Below are 4,381 nucleotides of genomic sequence, written 5' to 3' on the forward strand. Positions count from 1 at the left end.
AGAGTAGTATGTGGGGTTAGATCATCTCATTTAGCCACCTTAAAATTGTCCTGAGCAGTTTGTAATTCAAAACCAATCTTTAGATGATGTTTGTCATCTTAACAGCATATTTCTGGTGGAATTATTGTGAGGCCCCATCATCCTTTTGGAGACTTCGAAGATCATTGTCAGGCATGGGCATGATTCACTATAGAAAACCTAGGCATTTTAAATGTGATATGCAGCAAATCTCAAAGAGATTAAAGTATCAATATTTGGTATGTACATTCAGAGTACAAAAACTTAATTCTTAGTTATCTGATAGAGGCTCAAATCCAAAATCATGTACAGAAAGCTAGACAAAGCCTTTTTTTTGAATTAGTGCTCTATATGACCATTAATAACAGTACAAAAAATTATATATATATGTATGTATGTATGTATGTATGTATGTATGTATGTGTGTGTGGGTATTAAATCTTACAAATTTTTAGATAGCATTTTTTCCTCAAGAAAAGTTTCAGTTAGTCAAAATAAAACCAAAGGATTATGAGATTAGTGGAAATACAATAGTCCCTTAAATTTTGTTTTTCTTCTGTTCCATATGAGGTAGGTTCTTCTGACATGAGACAGAGATTTAGGATTTTACTTTAACTAGCATGCTTGGGTTTAGAGATGGAGAGAGCCACATTTCAATTCCAAAACCAGCTTAAATTTTTTTGATGATTTTTTAAATTTATTACTTTTTCTTATTTTACATATTGATTCCAGTTCCCTCTCCCTCCCTCCGATGCCCCCCAAATCCCCCTCCAGTCCCATTCCCCACCCCTCCAGCATAGGTTGTCATTGGTGTTTCTAATTTTAGCCATTCTGACAGGAGCAAGATGGTATCTCAGAGTTGTTTTGATTTGCATTTCTCTGATGGCTAAGGATGTTGAACACTTTCTTTTTTTTTTTTTTTAGATCAACACCTTTCACTTTATAATACACTCACATTTGTACACCAATCTTGTGTTCACAAGTACAAAATATCAAGAACTGCAGAGAATCTAAACAGCTGCCCCACCAACTACATCCCAAGTATGTGTGGCTGTCCTTGTCTCCATTTTCTAAATCTACAAGGAGAGGGGAGCCTGGCTGCAGCTTCAGAAGCTGGAGACAGTGTGCAGCTCCGAGAATGTCTGGGTTTCCACAGAGCTGAACTGGGACTCCATTGTGTTCCAGGCCAAATCAGCTAGAAGGAAGTCACCCATTGCTGTCTGAGTTAAGTTACTGGTGAAGAACAAGTTTCCCAGGAGCTCAGAGTCAGAGCTCATGGTCTGTGTTTATGTGCTGTTTAGCTGGACCTTGCTCTTCAGAGCCAGTGTGTGTCAAGATGGAGAGGTGCCTTCAGTTTGGGTCTCTGTGTCATAAGAGTCAGTGCTCATGGAGAAGCTGGAGTGTTTCAGGATACTGCCCAGTAGCAAGTGAGGACTACTAAGAAGTTTCAGTCTGTCTGTGTCTGGGTGTCAAACATTTCCAGGCCTAAGAAGAAGCTTGAACTTCCTCTGAACCCATAGGACTGTGTGGAGGGGTCTGTGAGGAAGAAGTCAGTCTGGGTCTCGATATTCAGGGATTCCAAGGCAGGTTCAGTGTTCATGCCACTGAGTTCACTCTCTTCAGTCTGAGTCTGGATATTTGAGGCTGAGAGGAATTCTTCAATATTGAAATTGATCCTGGAATTCTGGCTTGAGCCTGGTGGGAGCTGGGCATCAGGCCCAGGGTTTGTTGTTGGACAGAAGGCTCAGGTTGTTCAGTGCTTGACTAGGTAGATTGCTTGACAAGATGTTTTCTAAGTCACTCAGTAGGTATATGGTTTGGATCTGATTATGTGTCATGTTCTGTGAGGGAAACATGCTGTTCTGGGCATTGAAGTGTAACAAGGTTGCAGGCTTTTCAATGACTTGGCTCGATATCTTAGGGTCATTCTGAGGTAAAAGACCATGAGTTACTGTCTCTGAAACTAAACTACTACTCAAGATGTTGTCCATGGGAACACTATATGATGAATGGACATTTTCAAAAATGTTCCCACATAGACCAGTGTGGCCCATCTATCTGCACAGGGTCATCTGTGGGGTCTTGCACTCTGCTGGTTTGGGTTTCTCTGGAGATCCCACCTGGCTTGAAACAGGTGTCTATAAACGCATCCATCTGAGCAGCTATGGATGAAGTGACCTTTGAGCTGGGCACCAATGTCTGGGTATGGACACTAACGGGAAGGGACACTTGAGAATCAAAGGACAGGTCAGTCTGAGAACAGGATGACAGGGCTGAGCCACTGAGCAGAAGATATCAAGTTGGAGGATGTGTAGGAGAGATCTGTCTGCACATTGATCGAGGAGATGCTGTTCTGACATGCATTTCCGAGTTCTTGTAAAGGAGCACAAGGACTTTCCCCCAAGTTTACCTGAACACCTATACTGATTGGCTCAACAATAGGACTGATGATTTTCGAAAGAAGTAGGCTCTCCTTCAGAGAGCAGGCCTGGGAGTCCAGGCTGAGGATCAGGGTTCCTACTGACAAGGGGACTAAGTGTACAGCACCTGCTGCAGAGCTGCAATCCACATCTAACACTATGGGCTGGCCCGAGAGATTGGCTGTAGGCACAAAGACAGGCACAGAAGAAAACTGCATGACTGGAAGTTTAACCAGAGCCACCTTGGGCTTTGGTAAAAGCAACTTATGGGGGCATTTGGAAGGTGCTGTGATGCTCTGCTTTTTGGCATGAGTGCTGCAAGAGTCTTCAAATGATGCTGTTAGCTTTACTTCTGACGCTTCCAGTTCATGAACTGTCTTGGTGAGGGGTTGGTTGGTCACTCAGTGGTTCAATGGTTTTGCTGGACAACTTCTGGCTTTGCAGGTAGCTTTCCATTTATTTTCTTCCTTCCTTCCTCCCTCCCCTATCCCTCCCTTTCTCCCTCCCTCCCCCCCTCTCTCTTCCAAGTGGGTCTCTGTGTTCTGCAGGAATCTCATGGCCATTTTGGTAGATATGAGACTGCAGTGTGGTTCTGCTGGCATATGGACAGCCACATGTACACTGGAAAGTCTTGGTGCAGTCCTCCTCATATAGTTTTAGGTCCCATTCAGTGCTGTAGAAATTACTGCATTTACTGAATTTGTGCTTTTATCTGCATGTATTTTTCATAAAGTGCTGTTTAACCAGAGAAAACTGGCCTGTCAGGGCCTCGAGGACATCCTTTGATTGGACAACAGTAGAATTTCGGGACAGTTTTTAAATCTTTTCTTATTGTTAGATTTACTATGCCATCTTGCAGTCGTTGGCTCTTGACTAGGTGCATGTTGAACGCAGGACTGTTAGGCAGGATCTTGCTGCAGCCAAGGAGAGTGCACAAAATATTGGTTCTTACAGCCTGGGACAGCTTGCTCACAGATGGCTGGATCAGCTCCTGGGCAGGTGGCACCTGAACCAGCAATGACTCCATGGCTGGAGCCCTTGGTGGCTCCTTGTGGGCTTGCCTGAATGGCCAGGGCACCCGGGATGGAACTATGGAACCAGCTGCCTATGCCTAGCCTGCCTCCTTGGCCACCATGGCTTCCACAGGGCCATGAAGTCCCTCTCTCAGTGCCCCCCCCCAGCACTTTCTTAAGTGTCTTTCTGTTAGTTTGGATTCCCTATTGAGAATTCTCTATTCAGTTCTGTACCCCATTTTTTAATAGGGTTATTTGGTATTTTGGTAACTAGTTTCTTGAATTCTTTGTATATTTTGGAAAACAGCCCTCTGTCAGATGTGGGGTTGGTGAAAATCTTTTCCCAGTCTGTGGGCTGCCATTTGGTCTTGTCCTTTGCCTTACAGAAGCTTCTCAGTTTGAGGAGGTCCCACTTATTAATTATTGACCTCAGTGTCTGTGCTACTGGTGTTATGTTCAGGAAGTGATCTCCTGTATCAATTTGTTCAAGGGTACCTCCCATTTTATCTTCTAAAAGGTTCAGTGTGGCTGGACTTATGTTGAGATTTTTAATCAATTTGGAGTTAAGTTTTGTGCATGGTGATAGACATGAGTCTATCTGCAGTCTTCTACACACCATCATCCAGTTGTGCCAGCACCATTTGTTGAAGATGCTTTCCTCCTTCCATTGTATACTTTCAGCTGTTTTTTCAAAAATCAGGTGTTTGTAAGTGTGTGGGTTAATATCAGGATTTTCAATTCGGTTCCATTGGTCTACCTGACTATTTTTGTGCCAATACCAAGCTGTTTTCAGGATTATCGCTCTATAGTAGAGCTTGAAGTCAGGGATGGTGATGCCTCCTAAAGTTCCTTTATTGTATAGGGTTGTTTTGGCTATCCTGGGTCTTTTGTTTTTCTATATAAGGTGGAATATTATCCTTTCAAGGTCAG

At 43.3% G+C, this 4,381-nt stretch overlaps 1 pseudogene; it reads right to left on the bottom strand.

Moving 5' to 3' along the window:
• Positions 1 to 1,069: 1,069 nt before the first annotated feature.
• On the bottom strand, positions 1,070 to 3,465 carry LOC127227632 (ATM interactor-like; annotated as a pseudogene).
• Between the last annotated feature and the right edge of the window lie 916 nt (positions 3,466 to 4,381).

The sequence above is a fragment of the Phodopus roborovskii genome, unplaced genomic scaffold, assembly GCF_943737965.1.
Source record: "Phodopus roborovskii unplaced genomic scaffold, PHOROB, whole genome shotgun sequence".
In the NCBI taxonomy this organism is placed as follows: domain Eukaryota; kingdom Metazoa; phylum Chordata; class Mammalia; order Rodentia; family Cricetidae; genus Phodopus; species Phodopus roborovskii.